Genomic DNA, 18,761 nt, shown 5'->3' with positions numbered 1-18,761 from the left:
ATGGATCGCCAGCTGGCTGGAGGGCCACACCCAGAGAGTGGTGACAGATGGTTCATTTTCAACCTGGAGGGATGTGGGCAGTGGAGTCCCCCAGGGCTTGGTCCTCAGGCCTGCACCGTTCAACATCTTCATCAGTGACTTGGATGAGGGGGCAAATTTGCTGATGACATTAAGTTGTGGGGGGATGTGAGCACACTAGAAGGAAGGAATAGGCTACAATTGGACCTAGACAGGTTACAGGGGTGGGCGGATGAGAATAGGATGGGATACAACACTGACAAGTGCAAGGTGCTGCACCTGGGGAGGAAGAACCAGCACCATACCTACAGGTTGGGGAACTCCCTTCTTGTCAGTACAGAAGCAGAAAAGGATCTTGGGGTCATCATTGACGCCAAGATGAACATGGGCTGGCAGTGTGGGGATGCAGTCAGGAAGGCCAACCGCACCTTGGCATGCATCCACAGATGCATCTCAAGCAGGGCCAAGAAGGTGATCCTCCCCCTCTGTGTGACACTGGTCAGGTCACAGCTGGAGTACTGCGTCCAGTTCTGGGCACTGCACTTCAAGAGGGATGTGGACAGCATGGAGAGGGTCCAGAGGAGGGCCACTGACATGATCAGGGGGCAGCAGGGCAGGCCCTATGAGGAGAGGCTACGGTACCTGAACCTGTTCAGTCTCCACAAGAGAAGGCTGAGGGGGGATCTAGTGGCCATCTACAAACTAGTCAGAGGGGACCAGCAGGCACTGGGGGAGTTCCTGTTCCCCCAAGCACTGCCAGGAGTGACTAGAACTAGCGGTCACAAGCTGGCAGAAGGTAGATTTAGGCTAGACATCAGGAGGTGCTGGCTCCTACCCTGGGGGTTTTCAAAAGGAGGCTAGATAGACACCTAGCCGGGGCTGTTTGACCCTAGTACTCTTTCCTGCCATGGCAGGGGGTCGGACTCAATGATCAGCTCAGGTCCCTTCCGACCCTACCAACTATGAAACTATGACCCCTGTTCCCTCTTCCCCTCCTCCACCACATATACATCCACTTGAAGTCACCAGTCAATGAATATGTAACAAGGCCCAGTCTTGAGTGGTCTCCAGGTCCCAAAGGTTGACTGCCTCATACATGGTATCCCTACAGTGCTTAAAAATCCAGTTAAGATGCTCTACCTCACCAGCATTCTTGTAAGATGGAGCTTTAAGGGGCAGTCTCCAGAGTGCCTCAAGTAGTACCATAGCTTAAACAATGGATTAGACAAGTTTGGTTTGATGGTACCACCTAGCCAGGGACCCAAAGCAAATTAAAATCCAGAACAAAATCCAGAACCCTTAAGAGCTGAGCTGCTGGTAATTGCAAAAGAGTCACAAGGCATTTTGTTCCTCCAGCTATAGTGCACATGGTATGTCTATTTTAGCTTAGTTTCCATGCATTCTTGTGCACGACCTTGGATTTTGTTTCCCTATAAACTGGGCTCATATGATATGCAACTGAACTGATTTCTCTCTTCTCCACTGAGCAAAAAGGGGCATAAACAAGACCTAAGTGTATGTTGTAAGAGTTTCTTTGCAGTATTCAACTAGCTCTAAATCCCAGGTGTCCTGCAGAGTAGATAAGCAATTCTTCTGGGTCCCTGTTTTACACTTTTAAGCAGCTCAGTATTTTCCAGCACTTTGAAAAAATCCAGGCTCCTGAAGAAGATTTCAGAGGGGGCACCTCAGTTCCCAAATTTCTGAATGTCATTATGCCTATCTGCAGTGTATCTGGGGACCTTCTTGCCAGGTGCAATGTTGGTTTCAGTTCTCATCTTACTATCTACCACTGATCATTCTGTTGTGGGCAATGGATTTTTAGCCATAGATAAATAGGGGAAATGAGGTTGATGTCATATACTTAGACTTCAGAAAGGCCTTCGACCTACTCTTTCATAAATGTCCTGATGGTAAAATCAGGAAAATGCGGACTTGATTACTTTATGGTCCTGTGGCTAGCTAACTGGCTCCAAAGTAGGACCAAGAAAGTATTGATTGACGGAACTGAGTCAACATGGTGGAAGGTAATTGGTGGCATTCCTTAGGACTCAGTACTTGGACCAGTGCTTTTCAACATGTTCATCAACAATTTGGATTCAGGTGTTAAATGCAAACTGGCAAAGTTCGCTGATGACACCAAACTGAGGGAACATGGTTATACTTGAAGACAGGCTGGCAATACAGGCCTACCTAGACAGGCTTGTGAGGTAGGCAGACCTCAACCTGATGAAGTTTAATATGGAGAAATGTAAAGTGCTCCATCTGGGGAGAAATAATCTGCAACACACTTATAGACTCAGCAGTACTATACTTGCCAGCACCACAACTGAACAAGACCTGGATGTTGTGACAGACCACAAAATGAACATGAGCCACCAATGCAATGTCATAGTTGGCAGAGCTAATCAAACACTGGCACGCATGTACTGAGGCATCTTGGGTAAGGCTAAGGATGGTATCCTGCAACTGGAGTACTGAATCCAGTTTTGGGTACCACACTTCAGGAAGGATGTGGAGAAGCTTGAGAGAGTCCAAAGGAGGGCCATGCACTTGATTAGAGACCTAAAGAGCAAGTCATACAAGGACAGGCTACAAGACTTGGGACTATTCAGCCTGGAGAAGAGAAGACTCAGAGGGGGCTTGGTGGCAGCCTATAAGTATATTAGGGGTGTACATCAGGGCCTGGGGGAGCAGTGGGCAAACTGATTGGAGATCACTTCAGATAGGACATAAGGGAAAACTGCTTTACAAGTTGAGTGCCAAAGGTTTGGAACAGACTCCCTCCAGAGGTGGTATAGTCACCTATCCCGATGAACTTCAAAAAGCGTCTTGAAGCCTACTTTGCTGTCTTTCCTGCCCAAGTGCAGGGGGGCTGGACCCAATGATCTCTAAGCTCCCTTCTAGCCTCTAACATTTATGAAACTATGAAAAAGCACAACTATGGCAAAGGAATACAGAGTTCAGCATCATCATTCCCCCCCCCCCAATTCCAGTCTCTTTTACTGACACATTTAAAATCAAGACTAAGCAAGTGCTGGAAAGTCAGAAGTGAGTTGTGTCTCTTTGTGCTTTGAGGAATTCAGGCTGAAGGAAACTTAACTGAAAGGAGTGTTTCTTTATCCTTTTTACTGAAAGGAGTAAAATTCTTCTTCATCCCCAGCTCCTACAAGGTTTGGGAGAGAGATTACTCAGCAGCTTTAGCACTTGTTTCCTCATTAGCAGGGCCAGTCCAACCATTAGATGAACTAGGAAGTTGCTAGGGAGCCAAAATTTGGGGGGTGCCAAAATTATATGCAGAAGAAAATAACAGGACCATCATTATAAATAACAGCCATGGCCAGCTGTTATAGTTGTGTTAGGGTTAATGAAAAGTATGAAATAATCAATTAAAAATGTTTTTATTGTTTTATTGTTTGTTTTGAATATCAAATAAGTACATGTAAAAGTTCATTCTAGACTTCTTATTTTCCTCTATATTGGAAGTGGTGGGGGCGCTGAGGTACACAGTTTGCCTAGAGTGCCAATTACCCTTGGATGGGCCCTGCTCATTAGACTCTAGAGTGGTTATGGTCATAGTAATTGGCACCTTGGAAGAATGGAGCATATCAATTTTAAAGAGGCTGGAGTCCAGTCTCCTCTTTAACTTGGGAGTATCTGTCTTTGGTTTGAAGCCTCTGTTTGGCATTAGGAACCTATGGCAACCTTGTTTTTCCTCATAGTCTGGCAACCTTTTCCTTCTTTCCCACAAGCAAAAACAGCAGCATTTCCTCTCCCCCCATTATCTCTAGGGAACTGGTGGGTATTTCTTGGCTATTCCTTAAGGATACCTACTTCCTTGATGACATAACACCCAATGTAGGAAGTTGTAACCATCCTGTGACACCATGAGAGGAGTGTAGGAAAAGATGGGGCTTCCCTTCTTCAGCTGAGGAGAAAGGCTGGAGTCATCTACTGTGCCTTCATCCTCAGGGGATGAATCTATCCAGCAGTTCAGCCTTTCTCTGTGGACCAGTAGGGAGTACTCCTTTACTCTCTGTTAGATAGCATTTTGGGGGTGGAGGAAGCATTGCTCTTCATGCAAGCTTAGCCCTGGTAAGAGAGAAAACTCCTCGGGCCAGCTCTAGGGAAAGGGATGGGTTGGTTCCCTTTGTCATGGCAGTCCCCATGAGCTCATAAGCTCCATGAAGAGATACAGCAACACATCTGATCCCAGAACATGAGATTCTACTCTTCATGGAGGAATCAGAAACTCTTTGCAGAGAATACAGTTAAGTGAGCCCAAGCAGAGTGGAATCTCTCAAATGCTACAGCCACAGTGAACCGGCTTACCCTGCACGGACACACACATCTTAGACCAGAGGCAGGCAATTATTTCAGGTGGAGGGCCACTTACCAAGTTCTGACTAGCTGTCGAGGGCTGCATGTGTAGCCCCACTCCTTGATGGGTGCCCCACTGTCAGGTCATCATCTTGGGACCAGAAATCCTTCCCCCAATCCCTGACCTTTGCCACCAGAAGTCCCTACCCTTGCCCCTGAAAATACTCTTTTCAGCAAGGGGTTTTGCCATCTCAGAACTAGAAAAATACCAAATTATATTCTAAAAAATCACACATCTACAACATTCATTAATTTGATCTCAAAAATATTTTTGTCTTGATCACACAGTAGCTTAAAATGAAGTCTTACTCTTGTATATTGAGGGGGAGTATGGGGGTGGGTATAGGTTTATGGCAGGCTGTGGGTGTGTGTGTTTGTTGGGTGTGGGGAGGTTTGTGGGGGGTCGATAGGTGTGTGGGGTGTCAGTGTTGGGTGAGGGAGCATGTGGGTGTGTGTGGATGGGTATGGGGTTTGTGGGGAAAAGTGTGGAGGGGAGGGTGGCTGGGGTGTATGAGAGGGTGTGGGTGTGGGGGTCTGTATGTGTGGCAGTGTGAGGTGGGGAGTGGGTGCATGTGTAGGGTGGGGCATGCTTGAGGGACTCACCCTATGAACACACACATACACTCTCCCTCTCCCTCCTTCCCTCACTGCACACACACACACACACACACTCTGTGCCTCCCTCCCTACACACACATGCACTTTCTCCTTCCCTCATTGCTCTCTCTCCCCCCCTCCTTCATTGCATGGACGCATACACACAGACACACACTGTCTCTCCCTCCCTTGTTGTATGGACACACACACACACACACCCCCTCCTGCTCCTGGCTCCAGGATACGTGCTCCCACGGTCTGGCAATGCAGCCGGGGGACCACGTGATGCTGGAGCAGCCAGTGGGCGGGCAGGGAAGCAGTGAAAGTGGCTACAGGCAGATGCTTCCAGTTGCGCGAGCAGAGGTGAGAGGGGGCTGGGAGAGTGGGGCCAGGCCAGCTTTGCTCCTTGATCCTGCTGGCTTCCCCTGAGTCCTACTGGCTCTGGCTCCTGTCATCTTTGACAGGCAACCAGGAGCAGATAAATACCATTTTCTAACCTTTTTTCGGTGCCCATGGGCTGGATAAAATGGCCTGGTGGACCAGGTCTGGCCTGCAGGCCATATTTTGCCTGCTCCTGCCTTAGACTGTAACCTTAGGCAGGTCATTTCACTTCTCAGCTTTAGTTCATCCCTCTCAAACATAACACCAAAAGCCCTTGGCTTCCTGTACCACCGCCCAGGATTTTAGAAGTAGATGGATAGAAACACCATGGGGAAAGGGGTGGAGAAAGAAGTGCACACCAAAGGCAGGTTTGTTTCAGAAACATTCAAGGAATCTTTTAACAGTGTACAGTCACCACAGCACAGTGCCAAAGCAGGGATAGAGAAAAAATCCCTTGGGCTAAATAAAGAGAGTAAAAAATCCTAAGGCTGAATCAATTCAATCTTTGCAGGTTAGTCTAAATTGCACAGACTGAACCTGTAAGTAAGTGACCACTTTCACTTTTGATTCCAGAAATGCAGTCACATGCCTGCAGTGGCCCAGGTCAGAAGCCAGGGGGTGCTAGAGATATGGTTCCCTACTCAGCTAGGGAAGATGGCTTGGGCCAAGGCTAGCCCACTCACCCTGTTATGGGGAGTTTGCGGGGAAGGTACAAGCATCCTGGGATGTTGGGGGACTGTGAGTTAACTTGAATCTGGAGAAGTTTTGGGACAGAAATTCAATAAACTGACTTAACCTAAATCAGTTAATTCTGATACTAAATCCAGCCAGGTTCATCTCATCTTAAAGCAGTTTCAGACATTTTGAAAGTGGGTTATGTACACTGAACTTCTGTTGTGTTACAGATTTGGACTGGTTTTCAATCACTTATACCAGTTTGTGTGTTATTTCTGTCCCTAGTCATAGAAACAAGGGAACAAGACCCAGATCCTTCAGCTGGGATTATAGGCTAGATGTTCTTTTCTATGAGGCCAGTAGAGAGTTAATTACTCCACAGGAGTCACAAGAAACTAGAGGGTGGTGAAAGTAAAATGCAACTCTTTAAGTATATTGGGCCAGTGCCTCAGCTGCAGAAATCCCCTTCTAGTCAATGAACCCGTTTAACTTAGTATTAACTTAGTATTTGATATTTTAATTTGCAGATCCCTAAAAAATGTCAAATGGATAGGGGGACCCCTTTAGAAGTGTCAAATGGAGGTGCAGACTCCTTTGAATTGTAAGGGTGGGTATTCACATACTTTTGATTGATCATAGTTACCTTTTACAAGGGTCTGAATTATGGGGGAGCTGACCCCTCCCATAAGACATAAGAGCCCCCTGTAAGATTTGAAAATCATAACCTGGGGGGGGGGGGGGGTCACTTAGATGGACTTGTTAATCAATGAAGCTGTTTAACTTGGTATTAATCCCTCCCAACCCTCCGCAAGACCCTCCCAAGAGTCAAAGTATAATTCGAACCCTGCCATTCGCAGACCTTTTAGACGTAGTCTGGAGACCCCCAGGGGTCTATGGACCACAGGTTGAAAGCCACTGGATTAGGGAAGGGATTCTCAGTTTTACATTCACTCCCTTACCCCCTTCATGGAGAGACAGAAGAAAATCTCATGTCATGTCATTCACCTAACTGCCACATTCAGAAGGGAAATCATCTCTGTGCTGTTTGCAAAGAAGGTCATCTACATTTGTTTCTAGCCACAGTCTAGTAGGCTATGATCCCTCTGTTTAACCACCTCCTTAAAGCTATCAGGATCTTCCAATACTAAAGCGAGGGAAAAAACCCAGAGCAGCTGAAATAGACTTCCCCACAGGAGTTCCTTTCCTAATATGCCCTTCTCCCAAGGGAGTACTCTTATGCTCTTAAATGAGCTGCAGTTGGACAGAACCAAGGCATGTGCCCTGCCTGTTTCAGGTGAAACTGCAGCATCCCCATGGGAAAGACAGCCAGAAATCAATTTGCACCTTGCAGGCGCTTTCCTGTTTGAATTCTGACAGCACCTGCTCCACATTTAGCCACTTTTATTTGTTCTGAAATTAGTTTCCTAAAGCCAGCCATATTTGCTAAAGCAAAATAAACAGATTTCAAAATGGAAATAGAGGAGGCTGCATCTGAAAAATCTCTCTTGCTCCTTTACTGAGTGAGAATAATAATAACCAATAGGCCCGAAAAACCTAGATGAACACCAAGGGAAGGGAAAAGATGCAGCCACACAAAAGGCAGGAGTTTCTACTGCCTGTTCATGAAGCATTAAGTAATATTACATACTATTTGACAAATAATGCAAATGCTTTTTATAACCTCAGATGGATATATATTCAGCATTTTAGATTTCTGTGTATACTGAGCATTCTGGGATAATCTCACAGAAAGGGCCAAGAACTATACATTATATTACATATTTATATAAAGGGGATGGAGACATTTGCTGTGGAAACATAGGTCACAGTCCAGCAGTTCCATCCATGCAGGTGAACCTCCACATACATGCAAAGCCCTGGTGACTCTGCAGATAGGGTGCAGTTGAGAAAAAGGGATCTGGTATGTCCTGGGAAGGACTGCTAGAGTTGCCCCTAACCAGACAACTGAGGACCCCTGCAGGAAAACCTAGTTACTGTATTGGTCGTATCACTAGCTTTGTACCACCTTTTGTTGTCTCCTCGCATCAGTGAAAGGGTGCAGGCGGTGCTGTTGCAGTATGGTAACCCTCAAGCAGCATTGTTGCCTCTTGGAGCCTTTACTTGCCCACATGAGTTAAAGTCATTAGACTGCTCTAAATGACTCCTGAGCTATGTCCACACATGCAGGCACATGCCGTTTGTGGTGCCACAAACCACACATGCTGCATGTTAAACCATGTGCAGCGCTGCTAATTTGCAGTGTATGGGCAAAATTTGCTAGCAGGATTTCCCAGTACCAAAAAGAAAAACCAAAAAAAAGCACTGGAAAGAAAAGTGCCACAAAGCACATGAAAATAGCATGTGCCAAGACAAATGCAAAGATGGGGGAGCAGGCAGACCTAGCCTGCCTTCTCCCCTGTCTCCACATGTTGCTCCCAGGATGGCTGGGGTGCAGAGTGTCTCAGTGTGGGACCTGCCCACTAATTAGCCCCACACTGAGGCACCCTGGGCACTTTTACATGTGCTCTGAGGATGAGGGGGTGGCATTTTAATTAGAGCAGCTCCAAAAGCAGTACCACGCACCAGTAAACTTGATTCATCGAGTCTGCTCCGATGCGCTGTAATTACAGTGCATGGGAACAGCCTCTGAGCTCATGTACAGGCGCTCCCTGTGCCCCAGCCAGGAATCTCTCCCTCCCCTGCAGCACACAGAGCCTGGCCAGGAGCCAGGAGGAGCTAGGCACATCCCACAACAAAGGGCACATGTAGGGGCATGTGCTGCAGAAAGAAGTAGTGGCACAAATTTGTGCTGCTACCATTTGTGCTGCTGCACGTGCACACTGCTGCTTACCTGGGCATGGCCCTGAAGGTGAACTGACCCATAATAAACCCTAGGACCAGAAAAGTTGTAGAAAGTGGCAGATAATGACCTTTCCCCTGTGTCTAGGTTCTCAAATGTGAAGAACTGAGGCTACAGAAGGGCCCTCGTGTATATATAGCTAAACCTGATGAACTTGTGTTCTCAGTTTTGCACATCAAATATTTAAGGTGTCCATGTGTCTGCACTGATGGTGGCCATTTTGCTAGGCAAAGCTGGGCAGCATGTCATAAAATAGAAATGCTGTGCTCTCTCTTGCTGAGATTTTAACTTTGTTTATTTGTTGCTGTTTTGCTTAATCTAATTCAAAAGTAACTTGGACTGAAAACATATGGCTGCTGTTAGTGTATAGAAAAGCCTAACAAAATAACTAATCTGGTTTCACAGTCCAAGTTGCAGGAAGTACAAAAAGTATATATATAGTGCATGAGAAATGGCGGAAAGCCAATTACCTTTAAAAAAAAATTATTTCTGGTGTAATAATTTATGGTGATTTCTTAAAATCTTGACAGTTCCTCTTTGTCCCTGAATTTCATGACTTACGTGATTATGATCTTTGGCTCAGTGATCTATTAATATAGATTTTTTTGCATAGTGAGTGGGATTTTCAAAATGACTTATCACTGACTCAGCTCTTCTCCAAGCAAAATCAATGTGAGTTTTAACATCAATTCAATGAAAGGAAAATTGGGTCAAAACACGGAGCTTCTAAAAATTTCCATCCCACTCTGTTTTTCATTTTTGGGGGGAACCAAAGATGTACGTATAGATTTTCATGCAAAAGGACTCAACGTAAAACCTCAGAGCAGATTGTAGTTGGACATTGCAAATCTTTGGATCCCATACCAAATTCCATGAATAATGTCCAGACTTATATTTCAAAGAGAAAAATATGAACACTAAGTAAATTAAAGAGTGGTGAAGAATATGTAGACAGAAAATGTAAGATGCTGAAATATTGAACCCAGGTAATTGAACTTTTGAACTATTGAGCTTTTTGAGATGGTTCTCCAAAAGCAGTGGTGAAAACACTTCTTGTACAGTCCAGATGCATTCAGGAAGCATAGCATGTAAAATTACTGTTTGTTTTCTATAGTTCCTAAACCACACAACCTCATACCCCTTTTAATTTAAAGTAACTTCAGGGCTGCTCTAAACAACACAGAGTGCCTACAGAACACAGTGTAGATGCTACGAGTACTGTTCTTTAGCGGATTCAGCCGTGCCACCCTTCTGCAAATGTGGAAGTATTATATACTATTATACCAGCAGTGTCCTTATTTTACAGGTAAGGAAAGTGAGGCACAGAAAGAAGCAGCGACTTGTCCAAGTTCACATAATGAGTCATCAGCAGAACCTAGGTTAGAATCCAAGTCTTCTGTCTCCGTCTGACCTCGGTTTTAGCTGCAAGTCCACAACATTTTTTTCTTTTCCAGTATGACCTCTGCAGACACTGGCAACATGGACCCAATGCTCAGTTACTCTGTTTCTTAGGTTGACATACGATGGGTGTAAAGTGGTTTTATAATTAGCACTTCCTAGACTCTAAGAAGCCAAAAAGAGCCTTAGTATCACATCCTTCAACCACATCCCCGCACAAACCCAATGCCAAGGATTGAGGCCCTTCCAGCTCTCTACAGCCCCTCTATGCAAGGAATGCTCTCTATGCAAGGATTATTCCCAGAAGGCTGTTCTTCCTGATGATTAGTCCTTGGTATGCCATCAGAGTATTATATAGGGATTCCTGTGCAATGGAGACTACACAGGGTACGAGACTATGGAGGCTTCACCTGGGGGACAATCCCACTATTTCATGTGGTAGGCTATGACCAACTGACTTTACAACAGAGATATGTACAACAAGGCTTTTCTGTGATGCTAGCTGTGAATTATAATGGGGAAGCCTAGGCCAGGTATGGAGGGAAGACAAGCTGAAGTTGAAATATATTTTCCTTGTTCTCTACAAGCTCCATGCAAGCCATGGGGGTTGCTTTGAGGTAACAACGCTACACCTGAGAGGCAGCCCTGATCTGAGAGTCTGCAGCTGACTCCAGGGGCATTCAGACATGCTAGTAGGAAGTAAGGCATGGCTGGGGGCAGCAGGAGGTAGAAACGTATCTGCCGATTTTTAAAGAATCTCGTGCATTTGTTTGCTCGCCTCTCCAGGGTGAGGAGGAGCAGCCTGTACCTCATCTCCCTCAGATAATGAAAAATTCATCACCTTCCTCCTTTCTTCTCCCTCTGGCTGAATGTAGGCTCCAACAGCAGCAACACAATTACACATTCTACCTGCACCAGGCCCTGCGGCTCAGTCACTTGTTAGCACATGTGTGGAGGACAGGAAGAGAGGGAATGGGGGAAAGCCCTCTTCTCAAGGACACCGTTCCATGGGGGTGCCCAGTTCTGACACAGCATATGCTTTCTTCTCCTCCGCCACACATCATTTGCAAAGAGGTGTAAAACACTCTGGGCAGTTTTCTGTACCAGTTTTGCCCAGACATGAGTCTCCAAACCATAAGGCACTAGAAGAATTAACCCCACTAAATCTGATTATTTCACTTCTGCAGGCTTTGAATCTCTAGAACTATCTGGGGATACTCCAGCTTTCACACTGCTGTGAGGTCAGAATCAGGACCATTCCACTCACATACTTTAAAGGCCCATCTCTATTTTCATTTGTATCTTCTGGAGCCACTGCATTGGCTTCAGTGGAATTAACATCAATTTATACCCCTGGACCCAGATTCTCAGTCCCACTCCTCTTTTGCAATTTGCCAGCAGCAGAAGAGGGATGGAAAACAGGCTCATGTAGCTAGCTGAGGAGTCCCCTGGAATATATGGGAGATATAAACCTGGAATAGCCAATTCTATGCCACCAACATCTAGGGCAGGGCTGATCAACTCATAGACTGTGAGCTGCTTCTGACCTGTGACTGGATAAAGTGTGACCCATGGGCTCTGGCCAGCAGGGCTGCCACTCCCATTGCTCCTGCTGCTGGGGCAGCTGTAAGACTCTTGGAAAAGGCAGCACAGCAGGAGGGGACTTGGTAAGCACACTGCCAGGCTCAAAAGAACTTGTGGAGGAGGGGGAAGGGTTGAGGGGAAGTGCTCCACCCAGGGGAGGCAGGGGGCCTTGCATAGCGTTTGTGGTGGAAGGCCTCCACACACTAGGGGGGATGTGGAGGGGTGGGGTGCACAACTCACTAGTGCAGTGGCGGCAACATCTGGGCTCCTGATGCTCACACAGCAGCAGCAGGGAGTGGAGTTTTGCTTACACAGTGGCAGCAGCAGAAGGATGGAAGGCAGGGTGGATTTACACCTATGGACTAACCAGACTAGGTATATGTACAGCACAAGCTTTCATAGGCTGAAACTTACTTCATCAGATGCTGTAAAAGGACATGCAGAAAGCAGAGTCTAAGGAGGAGAGAGAAAGTACAGTACAAAAGACAAAGAGGGAAGAGACAGAGTGAGATGGGGGAGAGGGACAGTGCTGAAGTAAAGAAGCAGTAAACCCATGGGAACAAGGGAGCCACAAAATCTAACCCACATAATGGGATAAGACTCTTTAGTGCCTGTTTAAACCTTATGTAACACAGACCAGCCTGTGGATGATTTCTTGTTCTGCAATTGCCTGTTCAAATCAGTTTTTTAAAGTTCGATGTCTTGAGAGCAGCCACCCACAGGTCAGTGATGGAAGCCTAGGGAGGTTAGAGTGTTCTGCCACAGGCCTGCATGTCTTTCTGCAGCTGACATCAGAGTGGCGCGCATTCATTCTGTCACAGGGATCTCCCCGTCTGTCCATCCTAGACAGCAGAGAGGCACTGCAGGCAGATGATTATGTATATGACATTGGTGGAGTTGCAAGTGAATGAACTCTGGATGTTATAATCTGTGTTATTCAGTCCAGTGATGATGTGGTCTGTATTGATGTTGGGGCACAGACGGTATTTGGGTCCATTGCAAGGTCCAGTGCCTAGGTGGGACCGGGAGTGCTTGAGAGATGTTGCTTGAAGCTAGGGAGGCTGTCTGTAAGTCAGGATTGCTTTGTCCCCCATGGCTGCCTTGAGACCTTCATCCTTTTCCAGGAAGGGTCGGAGGTCATTCATATATCCAAGGTATTCAAGCCAGGAGCTGTAGGTGACAACCAGTGGGACCCTGTTGTCCTTGTCCCAGAGTTGGAATTGTAGCAGGTCTGAGCAGGGTCTGAGCCTGGTTTTGTTGATATGAGTGACTACAATTTGGGGTTGTATTGTAATTGTAGGAATCCCTGCTTCAGATCCTTAAGGTGTGCATCAGGGCTCATGCTGCTCCCATAGAAGCAGTGGGCTGGGGAGTGGGGAGGCTTGCCTGCATGGCAGTGGCATCAGGGTACTTGCATGGTGAGGGCTGGAAAGGGGCTTGTGCTACTTACGCAGCAAAGAGGACTGCACATGGCAGGGGCTGTGGATGCAGTAACCACAGTATGAAGCCCACACAGTGTGCAGACCTGGACCAACACCCAGTGCAGGATGCTGCCCTTGGCCACTCTGAAGTTGGATAGCCCTGATGTAGGGGAATCATGGGAGAGCTGATATATGTAGACTGTACCCTGCAGTCTGGGCAGCCTTCATGGACAGAACGACCATTAGAGAGCATTATTAGCAAGGCTATGGTAGAAAAAGAGTGAAAAAGTGACATAATACCACCTCTTTCGTCTTTGAGTCTTGCATCAAGCATCACTGGGTATGCAAGGTGTCTTCATTGCTAAATAGGGCCACTTGTTACCTCAGTGGTGCCCAACCTGCAGCATGGATGCCAGAAGTGGCACGGGTGGCCTCTGCATGGCATATGGCAGAAGATGGACAGGACAGGCAGCACAGCAGCAGATAGGGCAGGAAGCAAAACAGCTGATCCAGCAGAAGTGGATTGAAGTGATACTTGAGGAAGGTGTGGGGCTGAATTGTGGCATGCCTGCCAATATGGTTGGCCCCCACTGCTTTATTTCATGATAGCTAACATGCATGAGCTCTCCCAAGATGAAAACAGTAAAAATAAAGTACTTTTATTGAGTTGCTGAGTAACTGCTGGAAGCTAGTCTGGAGTCTCGGATTGAGAATGACCTCTAGGCGTTTACCTCGTGGTACAACTGAAGTGCCTTCTGTTCATCGTAATTTTGCCTTAAGGTTACTCCTACAAAGTTTGGTTACAGCTGCACAACTTCTAGTGGTGAAGTCAAATCCTGAGGGCTACTTTTGACCCGTTAAGTGTGGACACACACATTTATACCTGCTATTCCAAGAAGATGGTTGCTCATCTTCTCATGCTTCCACTTCTCAGTGGCATCTATTTTCCCTCTTACTGAGGCAGGAAGATATTAATTTTTTGCTCTGCTAGTCAGAAGATTAGAGGTATTAAGATGTATGCTGCATAACCATGTTTATTTAGGGCTTTTTTTATCTGAAGGCCAAAGAGAACTTAATTTAATTGGTGGAGAGATGAAATAGGGCTGCATTCACAAACAAGTTATCTTCCCACTGTCAACTCATCTCACCCACTCAGTCAATTGGTGGATTTTCATTGTTCCAGGGCTTCTAATTTTAATAAAACCTTCCCATCTTTCCTTCCTCATTACCCTGTTCTCACATAATATATTCTATACACAGGTAGCTGCAGTCTGTAGGAGAAGAGCCCCCAGTTAAAGAAATGTGCATAAGGCAGTGCTAGAAAAGCTGAGGGCTGGGTAGTTGCATGTATTAATATCTGCCTAAGGGTCTGGTGGATCTTTCAATACTAGCAGTTTATAAATTAAGACCAGGTATTATTCTGAAAGCTGTACCGTAGCTCCAGCTGTAATGGACTTGTGGCAGCCATGTCTGGGAAGAGGCTCTGTGGACTTTCTTGCAGAAAGTTGGGCTTGATGATGACAATAGACATTTATGGCCTTAAAATTTATGAAGTTGTGGACATTGTTGCATACCTATATGAAAGCTGTAAGTTCTACAATCAAAATTCACCATCAAGTAAATCTGCTAATCGCTGGTAACAATCTCCTGAAAATTTCTGGACCTGTGGACAAACTGAGCCAGTAACTTATACCTTTGTTCTGGTTTTAGAATACCTTTAACTTGTGTGTCATTTAGCCCTGTGTAAAGTAGATGCAAAATGAAACCAAGTGCAAACAGGGGAACTTGTACACCTGCTTTGTACTTGGCTCACACAGAAGCTAATGAGATTTACAGTGCAAGGCAGTGGAGAATTGGCCCGTGACTACATTAAGAAAATGTCCAGGGCCACAGCTGCATCTGTTTAGTTAGCATGGTGAAAATCTCTACTGCAGATAAGGTGCTTTGGTGAGGCCCTAGTGGTGTAGCTCAGGGTCGAGTTGTGGAAGGATTTCTCTGAATTGGATGGAACCTGGTGGAGGGGGAGAGGGAGAAGGCCTTAAAAACCAAAGGTAAGGCCTTTCACTACAGGCACTGCTGCTGCTTTAAGCATGGTAGCAGTGCTAAGGCATCCAGCCCCCCTGGTGTCTTGATGCAGTTGTGTGGACACCTGCTGCCTTTAACCAGTGCTTTTCAAACTGTGTCCTGAGGGACCTTGAGGTTCTGCAATGTCATCAGGGGGTCCACAAAGAGATTGGGGTTAATGGCATAGCAGGCCAGATGGCAGTGTGCCATGATTGCAGGGCTGGTTGCCTGGCTCCACATCAGTCTTTAGGACAGGGGAAGGGGTTCTGTGGCAGAAGAAGCAATGTGAATGGGTGCTGCGACTTCATAAAGTTTGAAAGCTGCTGCCCTAAACAACAGAACCTTTTGCAACAGATGCTGCCTCCTGGCAACAGAGCCGTATCTATACCCAGGGTTTAGCTAGATAATCAGAAGTTGATTGTAGGATCGTATCATTGTAACTGTAAGCTCTGGCTGAAGAACTCTGTAATACAGACAAAGGCTGTGGATTGGTTTACACTCCAGCTAGCACTGATTACCTGAGGATATACCCTGGCTCTCAGTGGGTTTTGCAGCCCGCATCAAGCTTGGCGTTGCCCTGCTAGTAGTACCCAAGGCAGCTATTTTAGCACTAGCTGGGGTATGACTGCTCAAGCTCCAGTCCCTTCAGTGGACACATCACCCAAAGCAGGATAGGCTTCACCAAACCATTTAAGTTATCCAAACTGGACTGTGAATGTCTGGAGTTCCCCATGAAACATCCAGGTTGTAGCCGCATTGGTCTAGAGGAAAAGGCAATCAGGACTTGTAATAGAGATGATATCATCTCTAGTACGATATCATCTCTACTAAGATATCATCTCTGCTATGAGTCCCGATTGCCTTTTCCTCTAGACCAATATGGCTACAAGCTGGATACCTGACATATGGAAGGTATTGAATTTTAGCTGATTTTTTAAAATGAAATCTTCATATTTTCCCAAGCAGGAAGCAACTGTGACTACCTGAAACCTGAGATCCTGCTCCTGCCTTTTTTCAAGGTAATTTGCATCATCACAGATCCTCACAGGAGGTGAGAGGCTTCATACCAGCTACAAACTGCCTGCCCAGAGGAGTATTCCATCTCTTGGCTCCTCTGTGAAATCCTATGAAATATGAACTTTAATTTCTACCCAGGAGAACTTTTACAATCTTTTCTCCAATGTCTGATGAAGGGTGTTTGTACCCAAAAGCCTGCAATTAAAGAATCTATTTTGCAAAAATCTTGTTGGTCTAATAAAAGATATCTCTTCTACGAGTCCTGATTGCCATGAAAGCATGGACTTCTCCACAGTAAAAGGTAGTTATACCAGCAGCACCCCTTTTGCTGAGTGAAGCCACTGCTTCGACTGACAATGAATTCTTCCACAAGGGTAGTTTCAAACTAGTTCCCTAAACAAACTTAAAGCACACCAGGCAAAGGACTAATTGGCAGAATCACTGCCTCCAGACTAGAACTTTTTTGTCATATTCCTAACAGTACACTTGTAAAACTTTGTGTAGACCAAGGTTTTGCCTGGCGGGCGGGGGGGGGGTGCGGGGGGAGTTTCTTCCCCCTTTTCACCCTCAGAGAAACACTGGGGTCAGATTGTATTCCACCTACAATTTTCACAATTGGACTAAGGCATCTAAATGCGATTCTATTCTGTCCTGCTTGAGTCTCTGAAAAATGGATAATGCAGAGGTTGGGTAGTATAGCAAGAGACACCCTAGGGGCAGCCATGATGCCCCCTAGTGACCACATTAATCTTGCCTGGCTCACCTGCTCCAGAATCTCAGGGTCTCACCCAGCTTCCAGAACTTGACGTTAAAGAAGCTGCCCTCAGAGGCTGGTGAAATTTGGGTTCTCTCTCCCTACAATCAGTCCTTCTCTTGGGCTCAGCTTGGCCTGACTAATTTGGATTCTGACCCCACAACCCAGAGGTCTTTCCGCCTTGGGGCTCTGACCCCACTGGCCTTAATCACCTTAAGGGCTAAATTCATGGCTCTATCCTCCTCTACAGCCATGTCCATGCTGCACTGAAGTTATTTTTTCATCATTCTTTGCCTTTGTAGAGACCTCAGTCCTTTTTGCTGTAGCCCACTGCTGTTCTAGCTGCAGACCTCCAGCCCTGGCCCACTTGTTCTGACGTGACTTTCTCAGCCTCAGTCCTCTCTGTGTCCATCTCCATCTCTGAGACCCTTTGCCCCATCTCCATCTCTGAGACCCTTGGCCCTGTCTTGGGTTTTGTCTCAGTCTCCTGGGGCTAGCCTCTGGCCCTTTAACTGGCCTCAGCTCCCTGAGTCCCTGTTTCTGCAGAGCTGCTATCCCTATCCTGTAAACAGTTTGGGCTTCAGACCCATGCAGCCCACTGGGTTCCAAACCTTGGAAGGGCTCTGGACCAGATGCCCCTCAGGCACTCCTGTAGCTTCCTCTCCACTCCTTTTAGCCACAGCCATTCCTCCAGTTCTCTGTCAACTACAGATTAACCCTTTCTGGGTCTCCCCAGGCCAACAAGAGGTCCGTCTGCAGGGGAAGCCAGCGCCAGACTAAGCCCTATGACTCCGGTGCCAGGTTTTTAATGGGCTGGGGTTCTGCACTCTGGTCACATGGCTCAAGCCGCAGCCTACTCTCAGGTGTTGTGCCTTAAGTCCTGAGCCACAGCCACTGCCCTCTCTCTGGCTGCTCTTTAACCCCTTGTGGGTTTCCCTGGCTGCATGTTGTTTTGTAGCTGGCCTTTGCCTAGCTGCCTACCTAACTGCAGCCCTTTGGTGTTGGCTCCCTATCTCTTAAGTAGCAGAGATTAAGGGTCCCTGCTACAGTGGGTCCTCCTCCTTTCTCCTCGCTGCTTTTATTGTGACACAATCTTAAGGGTCAGGCAACAGTGTGTTAAAGTAGATGCATAAATGGATTTTCAGGACTTAAACAAAGGGAAATGGAATTCCATTTCGGCACCTATCTCTATTTAGATACCCAACAGGTAGGACAGAATCTGGCCCTGGGTGTCTGAAGCATGGCACCCATCCCCATGCTGAAGGAGTGGAGAAAGTATTCAATATTTAAATACAAACTGCAGTGAGGAGAGGTGTGAAAGCTGAAAAAATCCAATGTGTTTGTGAATGTCAGATGTGATAAGTAGAATCTGAACAAGTCAAAGCAATTCCCAAAAGCTCAGCAATATTCTGCTTTTGTGCCTCCAAACCTTGCCCTTCTTGCTAGCAAGCTCCCTGCTACCTCCCCCTCTTACACTAAGGCAGAGATGGATGCTGAGCTATCTGCTTCCTGTTCCACCTGACTCACCATAGCCTGGATTATTTGCTGCTAGTTATACAGCTGGAACCTGCTTTGATAACCAAATTCCTCATCTCCCCCCCTTCACCCTTCCTTT

The sequence above is a fragment of the Crocodylus porosus genome, unplaced genomic scaffold (assembly GCF_001723895.1).
Source record: "Crocodylus porosus isolate Cpor-Errol unplaced genomic scaffold, CroPor_comp1, whole genome shotgun sequence".
In the NCBI taxonomy this organism is placed as follows: Eukaryota; Metazoa; Chordata; order Crocodylia; family Crocodylidae; genus Crocodylus; species Crocodylus porosus.
This window is presented reverse-complemented; position numbering follows the sequence as displayed.